This window comes from Dermacentor albipictus, chromosome 4 (assembly GCF_038994185.2).
Source record: "Dermacentor albipictus isolate Rhodes 1998 colony chromosome 4, USDA_Dalb.pri_finalv2, whole genome shotgun sequence".
Lineage (NCBI taxonomy): Eukaryota > Metazoa > Arthropoda > Arachnida > Ixodida > Ixodidae > Dermacentor > Dermacentor albipictus.
In genome coordinates, this window is record NC_091824.1 from 148210135 (window position 1) to 148235221 (window position 25087).

Genomic DNA, 25087 nt, shown 5'->3' on the forward strand with positions numbered 1-25087 from the left:
GGTGTACATCTACCAAGTTGACATTCCCAAATTGCCTGAGTTTTCCACGTTTTCCCTAAGCGCCTTTGCGAAATTCCCTGAATTAGCCAGAACGTCGTGTTATGTCAAGACGGGCTGACACCATGTTGCCCGATGCTGTCACTCTCTACTAAGCATGTTGAAACAAAAAATGACGTAATCCAGTTTGAAAAGTAAGGAGTATCTATTTTATTCAAAAAGAAAGCAGAAGGAAGGTGTCAGCAAAATGCCCAGCGAATAAAATAAATTCGAAAAAAATGGTAAAACCCGTCACAAAAGACAAAAGACAAGAAGAAAGGTTCACACCACAACGACTGGTAGTTCTGGTGTGAACCTCTCTTCTTGTCTTTTGTCTTTTGTGACTGGTTTTTTCCTTCAAACTATGTGCCAACTGGCTCGGATTTCAACCCTTCTGCTAAAACCTATTCCAAATCGAGTCGGACGTCCTCAAATACGAATAAAAAGAAGATGCATACAGAAGCAAATATTTTCGAATATGAGCTATTTCTATCAACTGATAGCAAGCTCAGTGGTATGAGGCCTGAACATTGTCACAATTGAGATTCTCTCCCAACTGCTCGTAAGTCAACCTCAACTGTACTGACGTACTCTGAGCCCGCGCGCGACGCCTCAGTGTTGTGTTTCACTGCTTCAAAGAGTTTATTTTAGTTTGGATGAGGGACACCTGCATCTAGGCATCAGCCAACACTTTTTTGTTTTTTGAGCTCAAGCTCCCTCAAAACGGCGGCAGCACGCTTCCTTTCCTGTTCATTCCTCAATATGTAGGTTCTTTCTGTTCTTGTCCTCCTTCCGCTACGGGTTCGCCCCACGGACCATTTGCAGCATCCTTTTGGTCAGTTGTACAGTCAACGTCCGATTTTTCTGGCTCCCTAGGGGCCGCGATAACGTACGAAAAATCGGGCAGTCCGAAAAAAAAATGAATGCATATCTTTAACTGCCCACAAGGGCTCAAATTGCCGCGTGCACGTGCGAAAAAGCTCTTAAGGCCTGTTGGTACACGTATTAGGCATATCGGTACTCATGCTGTAACAGGTGATCCCGGATGCACGCGTGTATAATTAAGGAATATATATTGTGACCCTTGACAATTGTCCCTTCTCACGCTTGTTATGCTTTACTGCGTAACATTTCTGTATTGAAGCAAAGCTAACTTTCGAAGACGGGCATCATGCAACGCGTTGTGCTTTGCGAGCTTCGAAGTCAATCGCGAGGATTACAAAGGCGGAATCGGTGCCACTGCTGAGAGCGGCAAATTCTTTCAATGAACAACACGGCACCGCACGGCAAGAAGCTTAATAGCGAACGTAGAAGCAGCTAGGCCTAGCGTTGCAGCAGTGGTGGCTACGGCTGCCAGTGGATCTGTGCGCGAGAGCGCCGGTTCGAGGCGGCGAGGTGATCAAAATGGCGGCGGTGGTGGCATAGGGTACGTGGTGCTGCCGCGAAGTCGTGCGAATTATTGGGCATGTCCGAAAAAGCGGGTGTCTGGAAAGTCGGTCGTTAATTACTCTGGAAATACCTCGAGCCGATGACACGGCATAAATGACGATTCGTTGCGATTCCTCTGGTAGTGGAGTCAGCATTAACGCGAGTTTTGTTTCCTTTAAATAAAATTGCAGCTGATTTTCCCTGACAGAAGCACAAATTCCCTGAGCTTTCCCTAAGTATTTCCAGACAATGCAGATTCCCTCAGAATTCCCGGTTTTCCCAGTTGGTAGACATACTGCCGCTTGTCATCACGATCGATGTGCAAACAAGTGCGGTCTACATGGTCTATACACGCCTACGCTTGCCCGGCAGACCTCGTTGAAGCTAAACTGGCAAAAGCCGCACCGCGGCTTGTCCTTGCACACCAGCACGCTTCAGCACCCCTATAGCGGCGCCGGGAAATTTCATCGCTTATCGCGCCTCTCCCTCACACTAAACCTCGCATGTCGCAGATACGCCACCCGTCACACTGCCCCCTTCTAGCGACCATACCGAAACCACAAATTTAAGAAGCCATTTCGCTACATCCTTCTTTGCTAAACTGATTGAAATTCTGGCCTTTTTCATACTAAAGGCTGAGAGGACCGAATACAAATGAGTTGAAAGTGAGAGAACAAAACGTCTCCTGCTCTTCAGCCAACATATACCTTTAAAAAAATGGGCACACATCTAAAAGCATCTATGTTGAGTGTGTTTGCATATTCCTTTCTCCACGAATATGCAGAGCCTTGCTCTTGCATCGTAGTCGCAATTGTTTTCTTTTTTGCTATGCCTCGGTTTATATGAGATATTTTTCCATTGGGCAAAGAATCAGTGACGTCGTTTAGAATTGCTAAGCCAGCACCGAAACCCATGACGCTCTCTAGATATGTTAACCTTGTTTCCACTTGTTCCACTCTGAATGGGATTTTGTTTATACAATATGCCTTACGCAAAATAAAGACCAACTCTTGCTGGGTTCAGCCCTTAAGCTGTCAACGAATCAGCAGATGTTATAACGCCTTCCCGACTGGAGAATCAGTGAAGTCACTTGTTCTGAATATTAATCACCCTTTGCTTACGTAACTTTTCTTATAACGTCCTTTTTCCCGGGAGAGAAAAGAATCAAAATAATTCTTTTTTCTGCAGTAGGTGAACATATTTTGTTCAACTGAGATATGTTATGATGCTGTAGAAAACAAATTTGCTCAAATTGTTAACTCGTCATCACCAAGTTGAATGAATGAAGCGCGGATTAGTAGAAATGTAGGCATTGCTTGGATGCACAATTACTTCTGAAACTGAAAAAGAGTTCTTTTTTAAACTGCACGTCGAAACTGTTTTATAGTTCATTGCAGCTATCGGTGTCAGATGCACTGAATTTTTATATGAATTCTACAAAGAAACAGCACCATTCAGTAGACATGTAAAAATATTTTCTTGCATGTAGAAGTGCAGGAAAATTCCTTCGAATGTAACGGTCAGAATTATGCGAAAACTTCCAATCGGCATCTTAAACACATCGGGGCCAGAAATTTCTATCTTGCTAAAAGTTGCGTCTCTCGCGTTGATGCTGCTATCAGACATATCGCCGATTCTATCCGCAACTACAGTGCCCACGATCCTCAAGCTTTGATTCCGATATTCCGAGGCTTCTCGTTGCGCCATATTACGCTTTTGGGGGAGAAGTTTCGGAATACAACGTTGCGCTGCTTTGGGAAGACACGCATGCGCAGACGCGTGGAGAGCAGGATTACTTTTCTTTTTTTTTTTTGCACTGTGTCGCTTCATTGCTCCCCTGCTTGGCATGATTCTATGCTTGAGAGAGGAAAAATAATTAAACAAGACAATGCAAAATCTCAAACGAAGCTGGATTGGCCTAAAAAGAGATCTTCATACCTATTTAAATGGAGCACCGACCTCACCGACAAGAAACATCGGCGGCGGTGGCGCACCGACATCCCGGTGCACACGTCTACTCGCCATCAAGACATCCTTGTGACTGAGCTCGGATTGGTTTACTGCGTCATGTGACTCTAGGTGCATGGGCGTTGCCACGTAATCCAGCTCAAGTTCGCAATGTTCGCGCCAAAATGTCTTTTCGAACGTGAAAACGACATTCTATGCAAACTCCAGAGCGATTTCTGCCGCCAGGGCTTGTTTTGGTCGGTGGTGCATGACAGCACGAAGAAATTTCGGGGAGGGGGTGGGTGAAGCCCCATCAGTACCCCCCCCCCCCCGGCTACACCCCTGCCTCGGAGGAAGCACCCAAAGAATGCGCACTGCCGATTTGGGGCACAACAGGCTGCAGCGCTTTAGGATGCCGTGTGATGTAGGTTCGATTCGGCCCTGCACCGGATAAATCTTAAAGGATTCTTTTTTTTTTCATTGAAGAGCGGCGGAAGGGGACTATACAGATAATCCCAAAGTGGCTGAAGACGGCTAAAAATGCTATACGAGTAAAAAATATCTAGCCCCTTGGATCCCGTTATTCTTCTTGATCTAATTTTACCAGTGTTTCTTCTTCGAAAAATAGGCTTCCATCGAAAATCTGATAGGAATAGTCAATGCCATGGTGCGACACATATTTGATGGAGCTCTTCGTGTTTCCAAACTTTCTGTCTCAAATGTTCCTCAACTCTCTGCCTTGCTATTGTTGTTCATGACGATTTGCTACGGTTCTCTTCATCTCAGGAAAGCGAAAACAGAGAGCCTAAGCATTATATACTTGAATCAGTTAGAGATCATCGCATTAATGCGAAGTATTATTGGGTTTAATCTACGTATTTCTTGCGCAGTGAGCCTTCGTACGGTATAACTTAATTCCGGGTGATTATGTAGTGCGAGTAAGATTAAATCTGTTACGCAAAATACAGCAATAATTCACGCGTAAAACTTGAACACATAATGTCCACTCGCAAGTGTCTCCTAGGCCCACAGACCTCGTAGTGCAATGACGAATGATATACAATTCTTTCTTCCTAATATCAAATATTTGGGCTATCAGTCTGGTAAGCGCCACCGGATGCTTCGGCTCGTATAAAACAGAACTTTGATCCGTAATGTAGCGTCAGGGAGCGACGCTGACTGCGTAATCAAACATTGATTCATTACATAAAGCATGTACATGCAATGTAGGCTGTGATGTATTCGGAAAGTCGAAAGCAATGATTATTAACAGAATACCACATGTTACTCAATGTCTTCTTTGATCGCTATACATGTGTGTGTGTGTGTGTGTGTGTGTGCGTGTGCGTGTGCGTGTGCGTGTGCGTGTGCGTGTGCGTGTGCGTGTGCGTGTGTGTGTGTGCGTGTGTGTGTGTGTGTGTGTGTGTGTGTGTGTGTGTGTGTGTGTGTGTGTGTGTGTGTGTGTGTGTGTGTGTGTGTGTGTGTGTGTGTGTGTGTGTGTGTGTGATTTCGCGACGCGCCGAATCTGAACTCATAAATCAAATGGGGAGACGTCTAACCTGGACAAATATTTTGACATCCCGTGTGGTTGACCAGCAAAAAACGTGTCAGCGTGTCGCCATCTTGGGCTCAGGAAACGACGCTTTGCGTACTGTGCTTCCAAACAGGGTAAGCACTCAGGAGAACTCGTCCGCCTTCTTCCATTCATTCGCATAAATAGAAGCCGACATATGTGCAACAATGGCAGTTTTACAGACTGCCATAAATTGCGAGGCGCTTCACCTGCCAAGTCCAGTTTCTAAATTGCGAGAACATGCGAATATTACGACATGCTAGGCGCCCGCCTTAGTCTTGTGAGACTACGCATGCCACCCTAGGACGGAAAATGGTGTGAGAGCAATTCTGAGTATTCTCGCCTTGCGAACAACTATTTTTAACTGTAACTCAAATGTTTTTCTTCAGGTGAAAAAATTCAGGCTACAAGAGGTTATATATATATATGGCTAGGTGGTGGCCCCATTCTTGGGACAATGGGTATCTGCCGATCCTTGGCCAATCTTCCGGAATTGTTTTATGCCACTGCGTCAAAACGAGTGTAGGACTCTCACATATACTTATGTACACGTGGCGTACACCTCTCATCGCCATTCTTTCCTCGACAAACATCGCATATTGCCTTTGTACTCATCACACCGTCTCATCGTCGTCTCACACAGTGCATACGCCCAATTTTGTGTTTGCGGTTAGGCCTGGTTTACGAACGGTGTGCTGCATAAACATCGCAGGAGATTAAAGTTGTATCCTGAGCAGCGCAACACCATTAAGTTTGCTTTCCGGTGCAAAAACAAAATAAAAAATTGCCCTTCGTTCGTCAGACGTATCGTCGCCACCGTCATCGTCGCCTTGCTGCTGTCGTCACGCACACCCTAGCGCAACTTACACCCCCCCCCCTCACCCCCCCCCCCTTCGTCCCCTTACACAAAAAAATATGTCCGTCCGTCTGGTAATGATTTTCCAAAGCCGAAACAATGCAATCTGCAATTTCTTCTTTCTTTTTCCCCTGGTGTGCTGTTCTTTTCTTCTTTCTTTTTTTTTATCCAATGCTGCTATGTGGTTCTGCTGTTTTTAAACGCGCTATATGGTGCATTTTGTTTTTGCTAGGTGTCCTTTTCGCTAAGGCACTAAAATTTAAACTATTTATGCTAGTTAGTGTAACTGTTTCTGTAATCACAGAACTTTTGCATGTTGAGTCTTAGCTGAACGACAATAAATATCCCCACGCGTCATTAGTTGTCAAGGCAAGAAAACGAAGCCAAGCGTCTGAAAAGTCAACGTACGAAGCCGTGCCTTGTCGCAGCTTCGGTGATTTACGAACGAGATATCTTATAATCCGGCGCATTTTCTTTTGTGGCTTTTCTGAGAAATCTTAGTCTATGTTATCTGCACGCACTCTTGACGCCTAGCTGTAGAACTTTTACTGGTCGATATGTAGTGTTCCAGCTCGTTTTCCGAGTATCGTCCTGTTTCTTAGTCACCAATACTGTTATGTACAATTATAAGTGAATTAGATTATGTTCTGCGGTTTTACGTGCCAGAACCGCGATGCAATTATGAGGCGCGCAGGAGTGGTGACTCCGGGCTAACCCCACTACAGTTGGCTGGTACAGTTATTTACAGTATGTATATACACTGTGTACAGTACCTAATATTGCCCTATGATTACAAAGTCAGTCGGCCGTTGTTGCTGGTAGCCGTCGTCTCGCTATTTGCGGAACCGGAGTTCGAATCCTCGTAAAATTCTGGAAATTGAAACCGGCGAACATCGACATGAATAGGGAAGTGAGCCCACGACAGCAATCGCTGTAATAAAGACTTTTCGTTGCATTGCGCAATCATAGCTGAGGAGAACGTACTAAATATACTAGGCCACAACACGGAAAATGCGGTTCACGCTGTTGCTGCAAAGAAAATAAAAAGTACAAAAAAAAGCACGAGTAGTAAAAATGATCCAAAGCACTAGCTACAAGAACGCTCAATAGGAACAGCTTCTAAAGAGGATTATGCATGTATCAATATTATCAAATCTCTAGTTTGTGGGGCTTAGCTGCCGGAAGCAACTCCGAGGCTGCAGAGGACGCCGTGTTAAAGGCGCGGTGTGTAAAGCCCCTCAGCAAACTTGTACTGCGCGTTAATTCTGACAGCATGGCGTTCTCCATAACGTGCGCGCAATTCAAGTACACGGGTGATCTTGCATTGCGGAGTGTCTAGGTTTGTTTTCAAATGCCAGTATTTTGTTGTTGTGATGCGTTTATTCCTGCAAAAGACGCAACTTCATTTGCAGTATCGTGACGCTTCACTTCAGTATGAGTAGACGAAAAGCTGGATTCGCCGGTTCCACCCTTTAGTCACATCACTGCGATATGGAATCAACTATAAAGCAATAAGAAAAAAAACGTAATAATCGATTTTTTTCCAACATGCGCGTGATCTACAGAAAGTGACGACAGTTCGCTGTCATTTTCGGGAGCATCGGACGCCATCTCACAAGCCCTGTGCGATTAGGAGGCTAATCCGCCCGGAGGCCACAATATATGCCAGCTCTGGTCATTCAAGACGGCAGCTCCGCGCCTTCCCGCAGTGTGCCCACTGCACAGAGTTGGGCGATATGGAGCTATTTATATGATCCTGTTAGCGCTATATACAGTAGAGCAAAAATGATTACTTCAGGCCCTGCGAAGAGGATTTCCACACGATTACGTACAACGGTAAGTGTTTCCAGAAGGCAACGAAATTGTCCAAAGCGAAATAATGCGCCTTTTTTATGCGTCTCTTCACAACAGTGGACTTGCTGGCGTGTAGTGACATACTATATACTTTGAAAGAGGTGATATAGGCGGACCAATTGTCGGCCTTGACTGTCAGGCTAAACCCGCCTGTTCCAATGTCATCACTACCACCATCAACCAGCAAGTAGCCTGGCGTCAGACAGTCAGGCTTAGAAATCTTCTGAAGCTATTCTCATCTCTGCTTTCTGTCAAGAAACGCACGTTGCATCGCACGTTGCATTTTGAGAAAATCGCTCCATACGCGGCTTGGTTCATCGCAGGTTTGAGTCCCGCTTGCTACTGGTGTTTCCGCCATTTTCTCCAGCCCGTGTGCTGCTCGCTTTCTGCTTGCCGCATTTCAAAACTTTAGTTGTCCACCCCTATACCTTAAGATATCGTTCCCGTTGCAACGGGTACACCGACTGCAGGGTGTCCGCGCGATAAGCCACGCGTGACAACTTGTAAGCGGCGCAGCAAGAAAGCATTCTGGCTGGCTGGTTGGCTAGCTGGCTGACTGGCTGGTTGGCTAGCTGGCTGACTGGCTGGTTGGCTGGCTGGCTGGCTGGCAAGGTTGACTAGGCTGGATGTATGGCTACATGGATGGATGCTATGAGCGTCCTCTTTGAAACGAGGTGATGGGTTTCACTACGAGGCAAGAGAGATATAATTTAATCGAAAGAAGGCGGAGAGGTTGGCCTGAGCTAAGGCGCCCTAGCCTGCTACTCTGCACAGGAGGAGGGGGAACGGGGACATAAAGGTGTGATGAGGGATGACGATGACATAGCAAGAGGGATGCGCAAAGGTGAAAGCAAATTCAACACTCTGATGATAAACAATCACAAATGCCATCCATGAAGCCACTATCAGGTTTCGTGTCAAGTCTGTAGTCACCAATTCAAGTGAACTTAAACATAAAGGCACTAGGACGAAGCTGGTGCTTGGGCCTCCCCTGCGTGAACAGTACAAGCGCCGAGCAAAACCTTTATAGCATATAAAGAGCTGCGATAAGCGGCTCCAGCACGGCGAGCCCTTGTAGGGCCCTTTTAAAGGCCGGATTCTCGAGACCACCGAGAATCACGCGCATCGACTCAACCAGGTGCGCTTCAGCATTTTTGTACACTCTCCTTCTCATTGTGTTCATCTCCTTGCTTGCCCGTAGTGTCACCGGTTTCATTGGCCCTATAATTCTTGGCTTCATGGCGCAGAGGACCACTAGGGTCCACTGGCATGGCCGTGGGCCTAGAGGGCAGCAAAGGCCATTCCGTGTCTGTATCAGCCGGTGGAGGTGAATGTTGGCCGCGTGCTCTCGTCGGCCTTGAACTATCAGTAGACGCCGTTACCGTCCTCTAAGTTTCACTACGAAGCTCTTGTTCTTATACTGCCTAATGCCCTACCTGTTCTTTTTTTTTTTAGAAAAAACGGCCTCTTACTGATCTCTACTGCGGACATGTTTACTTTACCGACTACTGTTATCCATGAACTCAAGGGCATCAAGGAGGTCAGAGGAGCCTAAACCAATAAGTGGGTTCACACCTTAAAATTCTAATAATACATGTTCCATTTTTTCCCTAGCGTTACCGCTGCAAGCACGTGCTTCTTCTTTCATAGTGTACCTCACTTTATAATAACCCGTTCCAAGGCATCCTGATCTCACTTCGAAAACTAAAGAGCTTCCCTTTGAGTTATCATAAATTGTTTCTTTCCCGATTTCGTTTTCTCATCTTAGGCAGTTACTCATAGCAGGTTTCTTTTCCATTGCCGTCAACCATAAAATTGTATCAGCCTCTCTAATTTTGTGTTTAACGCTTTGTCACCATGTTGCTTACCATATCGATAGCCTACACTCTAAATACAGTTTCATGTTTTGGGGTGTATATTTTCCACACAACGGTAATCGTCATCTGTCTTGCCCGCATTTCCTTTCTTTAATGGTGCGAGCCCGGTACTTCCAAGTCCCGAACTGCATGCGCTATCAGCGTGACAGAACATTCTCGACAAGAAAGTAATGAGCGCAGTGTTTTCAAGAAAGGAAACGCAAACAAGCCTATTTTACCCCTTACCTTTATAAATTAAATTCATTCTACTTTGTGTCCAACTATCTCGTATTCGCCTATCTTGTAAGCTTTTTTCATATTGCTTTGAACAGAGCTTCCTTATTTTTAGTCTTAGTTCATTAGTCAGCCTAACGGAAACCTCGTCTGACCCTGTGGCTGTACATTTAGTAATTTTCTCTTCAGCTTTCTTTTAGTTGAAATTTCTCAACACCAGCTGCTTTTCCGTCTGGTTCTCGTTCGTGCTTTTAATTTTTTCTCATAAACCACCTCGCCATTGCTTTGAAATGAATCAGATGTTATTTTTCGGATATAATTTAATGCCGGCGTTTCTTTCCAGTTAGTTTTCATCTTCGTGTAGGATATGTTGTATTGTCCCAGACTTCCGGCCTAATAAGTTTATGTGGCTCCAAAATATCCTAGGTGCGGCCTTCTTTTTCTTGCGTATTTGTGACAACCAACGTTCACTTTCAGCTTTTATCTTTGCTTGAACCAGTTTTTGAACTATGGTCCTTTTCTCCCGCTATATTTCCAATTTTCTGTCTGCTTCATCCTGCAGCAACTGCGCTTTATTTTTATTTTATTTTTTTTTTGCCTGTCTGTGCTCTAGTGATGCTTTCCGTCGTTCATCGATCGCTTCCCGTATCTCCCTGTTCCACCAGCTTTTCGGTTTCATTTTTCCTTTCCAACAAATGTGTTGCTTCTCTTTCCTCATTTCTCTCGTCATTACACTTGGAAGCTAACTAAATTCCCATTCTTCGCTTGGCCATTTGCCAAGTTCTTTCTCGACTCTTGTGACTGTATTTGTTATTTGTTCAGCGTTCAAATTGCGAGTGGCCATTCTTAGCTCCTTGCTCTCTTTCCCGACTACATATGATATTTTAAAAAATGGTGTACTTATGGTCACTCCCGATGTTGTTATGCCCTTCCTCGTAAATGACCATTTCTCTCAACTTATCATAAATACCTTCTGTCATCAGTCAGTAATCAGTGGTCGATTGCCTATTTTCAATATCCGATATAATCTGGCCATCACATTTAGGCTCCGTATTCGTGCTAACGAGGTTACGCTGCTCACAGATATCTATCATTACCATCCCTTTGTTGTCGGTATAACCGTATAGATCCTGTATGTGTGCATTGATTCTACCTGACAAGCTAATTTCGGCATCATTCCCGAAACTCTTAATATCAGCACTTAGGCATTCCGCTAACTCTTGACTCTTCACTTTTCAATTTTTTCCCGTTCATAAATACGTTACGCCCAGCCAAGTTTTCTTTCTACTCACAGTGCCTGACAACCAAAGATCCTCTTGAGACTTTGAATTTACTCGTTCCGATTTGGCTCCCTGGTGCATCAGCATTCCGACTCCTTCCGCCCCTCCCCCCCCCCCCCCTTTCTTTCCGATTTAGTTCGCTGCACTTTTCCGAAACGTAACTCTCAATCATTTGTGGCTATTCTAGGTCTCTTAGGTGCGTTTCTGTAACCACGTAACACCTATTTGCTCTCTATTGAACTGCTCCTCAATCTCTACCGACCTTTCCTTTCTTCTGCCACCCTGCATGTCTATATGTACCCTATTGCGCGGTGAGCTCCGTTCTTTCTATTTTTCCTCATTGTTCTCTTATTGATAGCAATGCTACTCTGAGGTTACCCTGGGGACGTTCTTGTTCATTATTACTTACCGTGGCCTCCTGAACCATGGCCTAGTTGTAGAGCGCCCACATAAGCTGCAGGAACTTGTGGGCTCGATTCTCACCGCCACCGTGTACCCACTGGTCAAAATGCATGGGCACAAGTGCACCCCGGCCTGGCGTTCGGCTTTCTTCAGGTGTCACACGCTTGGGAAAGGAGCCTACGCCTTTAATTCCCGTCGAAACCCTCGTGAACACCATGAACCCACCAAATCCCACAGCAGAGGCGGGTACTCTACAACTAGGTCATGGCTGCGAAGAAGGCCAACTTCTTGAGAACAAGAAGTTTCCCTAGGGAACCTTCTTGTTCATTACTACGTACCCTGGCCTTCTTAGTGAACGTGGGCATCCCCTCCCCCCAACCAAAAAAAAAAAAAAAACAATTGCGCGACCAGCAAGTCGCCATCCAAATTCTCGTCCAAGCCTGTGATTTAAGTGGATTCCATGTCGTTCAAAGTCACCATACCTTCTCACATCCCTGTTTACTTCCACAACCTTGAAACCTTTCACTCGGCTCCCTCTCCATATCACCTCATTAGCAGCCGCCACCACTCTTTGTGCAATAGCATCACGTGCGGTACCTCCGGCACCGCACACACCCCAATCTGCACCCGGGGGGCATCTCGCGAAAGTCGTCTGCACCCTTCGCTAAATGCTGGGCTAGCCCTGCCCCTTTCCTTTTTAGCACGTCATTTAGGCCGCCCGCTACTACTACAAGGTTGCGTGCCTGTGCATTCTCCGCGAGCATTTCTCTAGCTCAGGTCATGACATAGCCCAATGGCGCCCTGGAAACGTCCCTACCGCCACTCCTTTGTCAACTTTCACCCTATCTACAAGAAGAGAAGGAGCACAGCGCAACCGCGCAGGTGCCAATAGAAACGACCGCCTGCCATAACGTGCTTGGGGGCTTTTCCCATGATTCCTTCTTTCTTAATTTTTATAAGGAGGTTTCAAGACTGCCACGTGACCATCCCTCCAAGATATTTTTTTCCTTCATGAAATCAACTCATCCGCACCACCAAGAAGGCTAGAGCCAAAGAAAGTGTCTAACCTTTTTCTCTGTTCTGACACCTTGAATCAATAGGTTACAGAGAGCTCCGGCAGGAAGTTACGGTAATACGTTTCCCATATTATTATTATTATTATTATTATTATTATTATTATTATTATTATTATTATTATTATTATTATTATTATTATTATTATTATTATTATTATTATTATTATTATTATTATTATTAGTTACTTTTACAGGAAATGCAGGCCTTAGGTGGTGTAGCACCTTTGTCTCCTTTCCTCGGATTGTAACCAATACACTGAAATAAAGTCATACTACTGCTTAGAATTGACCAATTTCAGCGCGCGATAACGACGAGTTACCGGCGAATGTGCGAGGATATGAGCTTGGTGGACAGCAGCTATCACTGTCCGCAACTTCAAGTGCACACAAAAAACATCGAGTAACACAAATGTTATAGAACATTTGTACCTTATTTTCATGCGGCAGTACTTAAAAACGGAAAAAGAACTGGCGTATATTATTTTGTATGATTTAATTACATTCTGATAACCCCACCAACCATCACGAACGCGATATTCACGGAAATTGAAACGAGCTCTCGTTTTCCTCCGTATCGCCAGAGTTCAGACGGGCCCGCACATCGTTAAGGTGCCGCTAATGATGCTTATACTGCAATAACGTCAAATAGTGCTCGTTTTTTCTGTGTATAGTATAGCGTTAATTAACGCTGTTTCGACTTCCTATGATACGGAGGTTGCGATTCTGAAGGTTTTACCAGCTCAGATATTTAAGTAGTGAGGAGGAAGGGTGTGCAGGTTGGAACTGATGCATCCTTTGGATCAGCGCTGAAAACGATAACAATGCGAGAAGGAAGGACACTGGGTGGGGGGAGTGCTTTCTAACAACTGAAGTTTATTAAGTAAACGACAAAAAAATAAGACACCGTCTGCGTGCGCTTGTCATTAGGTCACGCAGAATAAGTCGCCAAGCTGCAGTATCTAACAGCACTCGTTCTGTGTCCTTCATTTTTTGTGTGGCCATTGTTTTCCGCGTTGATCCTATGATGACAGATTTAAGTTCGTATTATTCAGACCACCGTATTTCAATGCTGATTGCTGAAGGCATTCACATATAGTACATTTTCTTTTCAGCTGCCCTGATGTAAAACCAGGTTCCATATTCTCCAAAAGTAATATTGGGATTAAATCCTCTCAAGGCCTGAAAATTTGCAGCTACGGTACCGATTTTAGAAAAACAAAAGAAAGAAGATCCGAAACATACAAGATGACAACGACACTCACATTCGCACTACTCTTGAACAACCTGTATAGGTCGAGTCGGTGGACGCTGTGCGACTATAATCGACGCTATTAAAGTATATGCGCCGCCGCTATAGATTCGGCTGTCATGCCAAGGGCACTAAACGGCTCATTGATGCGAAACGTAGAAGTGGGGAATAAGCAAGCCTACCATTTGTGGAGCCTGTAGTAACAGTTCGAGAAAGGCATCGCTGAAGAAAATAGGAAGCATCATCCTGTGAAGTACGCTGTCTATTGATAGACGAATTCTGCTCTTCCATTTTTTTTTTCATGGAAAGCATAGTAATTCACAAATATCATTTCGCCCCTTCAATCACAACTGTCGCAGTGGCATGCGTGTGTGTGTGCCTGTGCGTGCGTGCGTGTGAGTGTGTGTGTGTGTGTGTTTGTGTTTGTGTTTGTGTGTGCGTGTGCGTGTGTGTGTGTGTGTGTGTGTGTGTGTGTGTGTGTGTGTGTGTGTGTGTGTGTGTGTGTGTGTGTGTTTTAATACTCGTGTCATTCCCTATGCACTGGTAAACATGTTTACCAAATGAAGCTGTAATTTAAATCTATGCTATACAAGGGTTGTTCCGAAGGCTGGCAACTGCGCGAAGTGCGCGAATCCATCTCACGGCGCAGATGATCTCTATAAATATATATGCGTTGAAAACAGGATTATCGGGGTCAGGTGTTTATGCGGGATGTGCGGCTACAATGCCCAGGCATGCACAAGGCTGATACCTTAAGCCCTTCCCGTTCAAATACATGTCATGTATGCTGGAGCACTATGCAAATAGGCTGAGCGCACACGAGCTTTGTTTCGATGGCCTCTGAAACTGGGCTATAGCTTACTAAGATTACTTATTCCTGATTAGGTTGATTATCACCGCGTTGCGGCGTGACTTCCCGCATCTTCCTGATTAGTACATACCTTCCGGCTCGGTTACGACCCCCTGAGCAAACCAGCTGACTGATTCGACACGCCGAGGACAGACGTATCGAGGTGTTCACAGGACTACGTAATACCCAGCGTAAAAGAACTGACAATATCCTTCATTCCTTCGTTTCTTTTCTTCCCTATATCGTTCTTTCGTCCACTTATAGCTTTCGCTGAAGCATTCTCCGTTTAAAAGAAACGCAGATCCGACACAATGTTAGAGTCTTGGTGACATCATGCTTTCCTCAGTTTTACTATTTTGTTGCTGGGGTGGTTGGTTCGTACTTACTATACGTGCTTGAGTTGGCGAAGTCGCAGCAGTAGCGGGTAATATGAGCACAGCCTGGCCGCCTGTAGGTGGTATCCGTCTGTCACGAGGACCAAGGTGTTGTACGATGGTTACCAATGGGAATAATGTTGGTGACAAGTGCATTGGCACACAGATGCAATACGACTTTAGGCTTCTACACCCCTGCTGGCACAGTGGCGCATAGCCATTCTGGGTGGATTGGCCAATAATGCACGCACGCGCAGTGACCCTAGTTGTTGTCTACTCGACAAGACAATAACGGCAGCAAGCAGCCAGCGCCCGCAAAATATGGGGTAGACACAGAGAAAGCTTTGCTTTACAATGTGTAACGATGGCCCTAGATCCACAAAACTGGTACTGTAATAAGAATGAGTGCTGGTCAATATCGACAGCACGCTAAATACAGGCGGAGGTGCACAAGAAACTCTCCTTTCAGCGTATTGCGAAATCTTTCATTTGCGTTTTGCTGCTCTGAAAGTGAAAGTACGTCGTTCTATTCATATACGTATCAGTTGTGCAATCTTGAATTTAACGCGCAGCGAAAATTTTGAAAGCACTTCAGTTATCGCGTCCACATCAATGCGCTTTCAGTCGATTTTAACTGTACGCGCCGCATTATTAATGCCTTCGCTGTTCCCTTGTTCTCTGGGCTCAATTTTTCACGTTCCACCACGCACACGGGAGCCGCGGTGGCAGCAGCAGCAGCAGCGTCGTCATCCCAGGAACGTGCCGTTTACTTCTTTCGTTCTTTCTCCCTCGTAAACGAAAATTGCAGAACCTTCGTTTCTTGAATACGAAATAAGACGGCCGGGAGCACATAATTAGCGTTTCCAGACTTGTTCCGCGACGGCTTCAGTTGATTTAATCCCAAAAATACAAACGGGGAGACGGCGACCATTTGGTCCCTCGTGGCCTTCTTTCCCAATTCGGCGTCGCGAGCAAGGCTCTCATTTCTGAATTTAATCGTGCCGCGAGCTCCATTCTTGTGTCGAGGCATTACGGAGGAAGACCATCCACGGGGGCTGGTTCCGCACAAAAACGAAAATAGGAGAAATGACTCTAGATTAAAGAAAGAAAGAAAGAAAGAAAGAAAGAAAGAAAGAAAGAAAGAAAGAAAGAAAGAAAGAAAGAAAGAAAGAAAGAAAGAAAGAAAGAAAGAAAGAAAGAAAGAAAGAAAGAAAGAAAGAAAGAAAGAAAGAAAGAAAGAAAGAAAGAAAGAAAGAAAATGCGCGTGCTTTATCTTCGCTCAGTGCAGGAATATGCCCGCAGCGGTAACCCAGTGGTTACGGCGCCGCGCTGCTGAGCTCGAAGTCGAAAGTTCAGTCCCAACCGTGATAGCCGGATTTTGATGGGCACGAAATGTAAAAAAACGCTCGTGTTCTTAGATATCTTGTGCACGTTTAAAAAGGTCCAGATGACATAAATTATTATTTGGCGTGCCTCATAATAAGAGCACAGTTTTTTTTTAATGTAAAACTGAAGAATCTTTTTAGCGCAACAATGCAGTGTTCTTTCAAGGTGTTCTTTCGTTCCTCCTCCTTTATGTGATCTGCCGTACTTGAGCGAGAAAAATATTGGGATCCTATGGGGCTGATTTTTCGTTAGACACCAACCTACCAAGAAAGAGACAATGAAGCCAGGGAAAGCGCAGGGGAAAGTTAATTGTTACGTTTGATTCTAAAGTAGAAACACTAATGAGGCAAATGAAAGCGGACGAAAACGTAACTTCCCCGCAAGTGGTAGCCGAACCGATACATTCCACATTACGCACGTGGTGATTAACTTTGTTAGCTCTTACCGCACTTCGGTTCGCGATGCAGGACGCAATAAAGCCTCACATTCGTGTAAAAAAAGAAAATGACTAAGACGAACGCTTCAATGCGCCTACGCATTCTGGCTACTACGATATAAACTGGATGATAGGCCAACCCCTCACCTTGAAGTTAAAGAAAAAGAAAAGAATAAAAAAATCGACGGTCACTTTAGCATAGGCCAAAGAGGGTGAAGGCGACAGCCTGCGCGTTCGAGGATTCATGAAATTATTTGACATTCTCATTCGAATGCATCGTAACTTCTTATTGTTTTCTCACACCAAACGTCGTGGGTTCGAGCGGCTTAACTGACGCTATCTTAATTAACTGTGCATTAATTAACTTTGCTCTAATTAACACCAAAGATCGTGGATTCGACTTAGACATAAGCAAGAGGGTTCGACTCCTACCGAAGGTTGTGGGTTCCAGTGCCTCAATTACCTGCATCTTAATTAATTTTGCCTTTTGGGGGGGGGGGCGGAGGGAGGGGGGAAGGGGCGTGACGAGCAGCATCGGAGCCTGTTGTGGAAGAAGACGACGACGAACGCGCAAGCACGAGGCACGAGCACGTGACTGCACGAGGCGAGCTCACGTGACTTCCTGTACCCCATAGCGTGTTTTCCACACCATCGAGAGTATGAGCCACACTGTAAAAAAAAATTGCTTAAAAGAACAGAAATTTTCTGGCAGCTGCCTGGGCAGAAAATTTCTGTGAAGCTCTGTTTTCTATTTTTCCTTTTCCTGTTATTTAACAAGTTCTTTCTGTTTTTAATTAAGAGAAATTTTGTTTACGAAGACAGTTCTCCGTTTTGTATCACAGGAAAGGTTCTGTTTTCTGTTTAAAATTCCTCAGTTATTTTAATACCATCTTCTGTTTTAGTTTACAAAAAATGTATGTGTAAAACAATTATCCATTTTAAGGCACAGAAAAAGTTCTGTTTGCTGCCTATATTTTTCTATTATTTCACTTTCTTTCTGTTCCACTGTACAGAAGTGTGACGTGTAAAAACAATTTTCTGTCATGATGAATAATGAGTGAATAAGGACTGGCGCTGAAGCCAACGCTTTGAAAGGGCATTTCTCTTCGTGAGGGCAGTTGCCGCTCTCACGAAGAGAATTTTCTTTGCAGAAACGCTGACTGCAGCCGATATTCCTTACCATTGCTTATCTTTTCTAGCCTCCATTTTCATGTGAACTTCTCTCTTGTTTGAGTTTCGTATCACGCGTCACATAATCATTGTAAAATAACAAATATCATGTAAATATGTAGCTGGTCTCAATACGAAAATTAGGCTGTGTGCTGAAAGCTGAAAATGTTCAACTGCAGCGCAAGAAGACAAAGGTCACACGTAGCACTCGTGTGTGTCTCCGTTTTTACATTACTCAGTTTTCTTGCGCTGCAGTTAAATATGGTCAACACTTTTTCTCTCAGTGGCTGTAAGAAATAATTTGTAATTTAGGACATCGTAGTATAAAATCAGCTTTCGTTTTATTTTGCATCAAAACATCACTGGACAGATAAATATGAAAACAGGTGTAATAATAGAACTGCATATGCGCACTAGGTTCAGGAAACAAGCAACATCGCTTTTCCTCCAGGTGACATATCAGCTTAAAAGTCAAGTTCCCAGGCTATAGATAAGCTTCCGCTTGCCATGAATCGCACGCGTACGTAGAGGCGGAAGAACAGGAAAACATACATGCCCTTTCAAAGCAGTGCAAGCGAAGTAAGTAAATAAACAGATCTTTGTGTGTAATAGGCACTGATGGCCAAGTTACGGATCTCCCTCGGCCCTGTCAGTAAATTTGTTTGGATTAGCCACGGCATGTATTCATGTACAAATTTGGGACACACAATAGCCTCAAAGTGAGTGTGCAGTGTGTATGATGCGTCATGTATTAAGTCACAGTGTGCAGATATTGTGATGTGCACATAGAATAGATATTCGTATTTTCAAAATACAGATACAATCAAATGTTTTAATTTTCATGTAAAATGTAACTGTGGGGTAACGTAAGATATTGGTTTTGCGATCGTATCTGAGTCGCAAAATAGCAAAACTGTTATCACCTGAACATTGTTTAATCTAATTTCATTCTTACGCTTTTTTTTGTGTGTGTGTGTGTGTGTGTGTGTGTGCGCGTGCGTGCGTGCGTGCGTGCGTGTGCGTGTGCGCGTGCGTGCGTGCGTGCGTGTGCGTGTGTGTGTGTGTGTGTGTGTGTGTGTGTGTGTGTGTGTGTGTGTGTGTGTGTGTGTGTGTGTGTGTGTGTGTGTGTCAATGAATTCTGGAGTAGTACGTGCCAAAAACACGATTTTATTATGAGGCAGGCCATAGTGGGGACTACGGATTAATTTCGATCACCAGGGGATCCTTAACGTGCCCCTAATGCACGGGACAGAGGCGTTTTTGCATTTCGTCCTCATCAAGTTGCGACCGCCGAAGCTCGGATTCAATCCCGCGACCTTCGTGCTTAGCAGCGCAACACTATAACCGCTTATCCACCACTACGGATCTTCTTTTTTTCTCCATAAACCAAGAAACCAGATATTTCATGGAGTCATGCGTGACAAAGAGCAGGTGGCAGCACCAACGCTGTAGTAAATGATGCTACAAAGAAGAGCCAGGCTACTGTTAGTTTCGCACAAAAATAAAAAAGTACTTTACTTTAAAGCAAGGATAACTGATGACTAAATGAGCCACATGAAAATAAAACAGAAACAGCGAACTTCTTACTACAGTGCAAGAGAACCGGCTTATATATCAAGCCACAATGAGGCTGAAAAAAAGACTCAGTGGCCTCGGCATTGCGTCGATGAAGGCTTTTGCTTTAAAACTCAACAGTGAAGGCGCCTGATTATGCAGACAACGTTTGGTACGAGGCCGTGCTGCTTGCTTGGGTGCTGGACCTTGGTTCCTCTCTCAGGGTGTCGTGCTGTGATTGACCTGAAAACAACAGTGGTGTGTTAACATACATATGGCAGTAGCATTATTGCACAAAGCTCAGTGAAGCACTTTAGCACAACACTTTTTTGGGGGGGGAATAGCGGTAAACAAAGCCCTGCATTATGTGTGTATTTGAGCACCATGTGGGAGGCCACTGCTAAATAATGTTCATTCCAGCCAGACGACTGTTTCGTTTCAAGTAACTGCGGAATATTATTATGTCGCCAGTCAGTGGCACCGTATACAGTTTGAAACAAACTGCACTCACCATGGGACAAAATGTACACGCCTCCCACCGCCACACACACACAAACACACACAACACACGCGGACACAACACGTATAAAACACACACGTGCACACTACTCCTTGTTGGTGGTCGCTGTTTGTTTCAAAAATGTAGAAGCCTATACAAAACATTGCACTGACAAGCTTGATTTTATTATTGCCAATATGCACTAAGCTAGAGAATGTGTGAACCTCAGGTAAATTGAGGCGTCTATGGTTTTCTTTTCTAAGTACAGTTAAGCATATAAAAGGTGACACATTCAGAATGACTATTGCTTCATTTGAAAGGAACAACAGTCAATGAAGACAAAGAAAGAAAGAGATCTCAGGTTGGTCTCCACCGGTTCAGCTACAGGTGCAATTACTACCCTCCCGCTATCTTGGTCGTTTTGTTGGTTGTTTGTATGCGGTCACCTATTCATGACAATATTAACATACCGTTTGTGCAACTATGGTTGAAACGTTTGTTTTTAAGCCATACATCCAGTTAAAACATGATGTCAAAAACAAATGTGCACATTCACTTATGACTTCCTCTTTCATACCTCTTCTAAACTAATCTTACTATTCACTTGAGAGCACACGTTGAAATCGCGGAATGGAAGCCGATCAGTGGAGAAGTGATGCAACGGATTGTGTACTTCATGGCCTCAATTTCTGGATTTGTACATATGTTTCAAATAGAATACTTACGAAGTTATTCAGTGAGTCGTTTTAATTAGCAACCTGAACATTGCAATCTGTCTGTCAAGTAAAGTTCACTTGTTCGTGTAATCCATATAGATAGGCCGAATTGTGCTAGATGCTCCATACGCTTTTTTTTTAACTAAAAAGATTGTCACACTTTCCTCCGAAAGGCGAAGCGTCGATTGCGTCAGCAAATTTGTAGACAGCTATGAGAAACAAGGATACCACTTTTATCGGCAGCATAAACTATGAAACATTATCTTACTAATTGAATTAACAAGCATAGTGTCAGCACGCGCAAGCGTACATGAACACATCACACTCGATGAGCGCGGACACTCGCTGTCAAAACGCTCGTTGAGCAATCAAGGCAGCAGCAGCGAGCGAAGTGACCTTCGTGCGATCTATCGGTTCAACGCATGAGCGGCGAGAACACAGCGCGCACAAAGGCATGAGCCATCTGCAGATCAATTTCAGTACGTGTACTTGTTGGCGGAGTCGAAGACAGGCTTCTATCATAGAGCATTCGCAGAAAGTTTCTTTTGCAATACAGAAAATTTCTGCAAATTTTCTTTAAATTAACAGCTTTTTTTACAGTGCACTTAAGGCTTTCGCCTTAATAAAATCATCGAAACGCGTTAATTTTCACAAGCTTGCTGCAGCTTTTCAGCGAATTAACTGCACCATCTGCAGTAGCGACCACGCACAAAATTCCGGCACAATGTCCGCAAGCGCCTCCTCAAGCTGAGGATGCATCGCCCACGCCCATGGAATGACATGTATGTGGGTTGCGCGCCGACAGTTTTACATTTTGTGCCCGCCAATATCACACGCTTTCTTTAAGGCGAAAACCTTAAGTGGCTTGTTGCCAAGGTTAACACCTGAAGAACGCGGCGTGTTGTCAAGTGGTACAAATAATATCATCATCATCAATGGCTCATACCCTCGTAAGCGAGCAAAAAATGCAATTGGTCGGCAGCGAAAGCTGCACAGTGAAGTGCTGGCGGACCAACTCAGGGCTGTCCAGAGGGCCCGTGTGATGGCAGAGGGGCTCGACCTCTCTGTACCGACGTGGGAGCGGCCCGCATCAGTCCCAGACTGATCCCTCAGGACCTAAATAAAGTTCTTCATACCATACCATACCCCCTTGAGGCATTAAGGCTTCTGCAGACATGAACATACCCTAACCCAGTCATCATGAATAAAATTAATCCGGACTGCGAGGTTTCAGTCTGTTGCAGTAAGTGTGGAGGTTTGCTCGATTTAGAACACATGCTTTGGCGCTGCTTCGCGTTGGCCGGTGATGGTTCTCGAGGTGAACAGTGGCGGCAGCGGATGCTGCACAGTGAAGTGCTGGCGGACCAACTCAGGGCTGTCCAGAGGGCCCGTGTGATGGCAGAGGGGCTCGACCTCTCTGTACCGACGTGGGAGCGGCCCGCATCAGTCCCAGACTGATCCCTCAGGACCTAAATAAAGTTCTTCATACCATACCATACCCCCTTGAGGCATTAAGGCTTCTGCAAACATGAACATACCCTAACCCGGTCATCATGAATAAAATTAATCCGGACTGCGAGGTTTCAGTCTGTTGCAGTAAGTGTGGAGGTTTGCTCGATTTAGAACACATGCTTTGGCGCTGCTTCGCGTTGGCCGGTGATGGTTCTCGAGGTGAACAGTGGCGGCAGCGGATGCTGCACAGTGAAGTGCTGGCGGACCAACTCAGGGCTGTCCAGAGGGCCCGTGTGACGGCAGAGGGCCTCGGCCTCTCTGTACCGACGTGCGAAGCGGTGGAATCAAGGCGTTCGACCGCGAGTGCTAGTTTCCGCTGCTGAGAGGATGCAACGTAAAGTTCGAAAGAAACATGGTCGGCGCGAGTCTGACCCCGCTATGTGAGCGCGCGAAGCCGCAGTTAAAGTGTCGAAAACGAGCCGAAGAAGCCGAACTGCGAAAGCAGCAACCCGACGATGCGAGACGGCAACGTAGAAAGGAGGTCGAAGCTCGCAGGTAATGGTTTGTCACATGTGTACTTCACACTGCGGCTCCTCATGTCTTGCAAGAAGTCTGACCCCTCCGATCGTAACACTTCACGCATTACCAAGTTTGTAGCAGGATTTCGCCTTGACGTGTTGCAGGAGTGTAACACGCGGCCGAACTTTTTCAAAAACGTCGCGATAGCCCAACTGGCGCTGAACAGCCGTGTTGACTATGTTGCCGTTTGTTTTCAGCGAAGATCTTTTATCTAGAACGCCATTGATTACTGTCTCCAAGTGCCGCCACACATCACTCACCAGACAAAAAACAAAAAAGCAACTCACACACGAAGTCGATCGAAAAAGGGCGCACAAGAACACACAGCAACAAGAAAAAAAGGCCAACAATCACATTCGGATATAGATACGGCTTTAGCTATGCATTCGCCAACGCGCACGCCATAAGATCCCAGACGGCGACTGTCGTTTTGCTAAAAACCACTAATAGGACGGGAAGTTAATCTAGCCTGTTTTTTTTTCAGAAAAATATCTCGACTTGTGTTCCGCGGTTTACATTATCGATTGGCAACACAGAGTTCTGACACCTTGGTTCGGAGCTCGACGTGAACGTTCTCCATGCCTCGGAGTTTGGGGAAGACGCAACGACAATGTCAAACATCTTGAGAAGCTGTACTTTTAACAGCACGTGTGCTCGCATAACACATGCTCTTGCAACTGTCTTTGTGTTGCTAATACAACGACTGAATACGAAACGCGAGCGAGTCAAATGAAAAGTTGTTCAGACGCGGAAGCTCAAGGTTATGGAAACCGCATCGCGTTAAGTAACGAGCCCCATAGCGACGCTACATTGCACTGCCAAGCAGTAACCCGTGAGATGTGTTCGTAATTAAATTTTCCAGACGTGTTTCCTTTTGTGCTTGAAATACGTCAAGCAAGAATATTGTTGTCTATTGCTTTTTTAAACAGTTGGTATGCCACTCAACTGACATGTGGTCCACGCTCGTATGGGTGTTAGTCATGGTATTTCGTTAACGCCCGAAAATTCTAAGCGTGGAAGCGCTGTTTTCTGCATTCTCTGCCCACTCGAAAGCAGCGATGGATACTCAACAGAAAGATAAACTCTCCAGTGATTCGTTATACCTGTAGTAAAGTTTCGTTCGTTCTCCGTCCTCGCTTCACCGTTGGAACTTGAAGCTTATCGGACGATGATCGGCAGTTGTTGATCAAACGCAGGCAGGAAACGATGAGGTCTGATGTACAAGAAATATTTATACGTAAACTGTTCTATATACATGGCAGGTAAAACAAATACATTACAAACTTGAACAATTGAGAAACAAAGTCTCACTCTTCGACTGTCTCAATGACTGTTAGAGCCCAGACTCGTTTTAACGTACATAGTACGGAGGCTCACTGAACTATCAGCAATCCTGATTTCAGCCAAGTCTGAGGGACAGCCTGTCGTCCCGATTTTTATAGCCCAAATATACAAAGAAGAAAAGGCGGTAGGGCCGTTGGCCCGTCCCACAGGTTCAGTTGCCAATCAGAGTCAACCGTTTGTTAAGCCACAACCCACAGGGATGGGCTTACTCTTAAAAATAAACATATTGGAAAACAAAGCTCTTTTCCTTCTTCGCCAAAACTCCGCTGCCCTCTCATTTCTCCGTAGTTAGTGAGGGCTCAGCAAAACACGCCAGGCCCGAACAAGTTATCGGTAGACCGTTTCAAATCCCAACGGCGTCTAGGCCGCAAATGTCTCGGAAGCAGGGGCACCGGCACCACGAAGTGCCGCTGTACTCAAAGTTTGGCCGTGTGGGAGACGGATGACCCTCCTTGTCCTTCAAACTTATTGTCTACAAGACAAAGTTCTCCGAGTGCGTGTTTCCAAGACGCCGTCGTCTGAATGAACTCTTTACGTGTGCACCGCATTCCTACAGCGTGCACGGTAAGCTGGCCTTCGACACCACGCAGGCAGTCGCACCCAACAACAAGGCTGGCGATTACGTTCCGGACGCGTAGCAGATTAGGTCCATGCTCAGTGCATGTGGCACGGGGTCAGAGTTGCTAAGTCCTGCTTAACCTCGGCGGCGCCTCCAATTAGTCAGGCACGCGGGCGCCAGACCCACAATACCCTGTAAAGGCTGGTCTGTGTGACCCGTCGGCGGACTGCCAACATCGTGCGCACAATACCGACTTCCAGGAATCGGCACTCGCCCGCCTGGCACCTGCCGCGACGCGTCACCCAACCCTGCGCGTTGCCTGTGACCCCACATAACACAGCAACTGTCGCCCCGCTGACATGGGGGGAAGTGAACCC

The 25087-nt window shown here is 45.3% G+C and overlaps 1 long non-coding RNA gene across 1 annotated transcript in view; it reads right to left on the minus strand.

Annotated features, from left to right (window-relative positions):
• Positions 1-25087, minus strand: part of LOC139059725 (uncharacterized) — a 117841-nt gene that overhangs the window by 52455 nt on the left and 40299 nt on the right. The window contains exons 2-3 of the long non-coding RNA XR_011514320.1: positions 19712-19804; positions 15028-15106 (exon numbers count right to left, since the gene is read on the minus strand). This is a non-coding gene — a long non-coding RNA (uncharacterized lncRNA). The remainder of the gene's footprint in view (positions 1-15027; positions 15107-19711; positions 19805-25087) is intronic.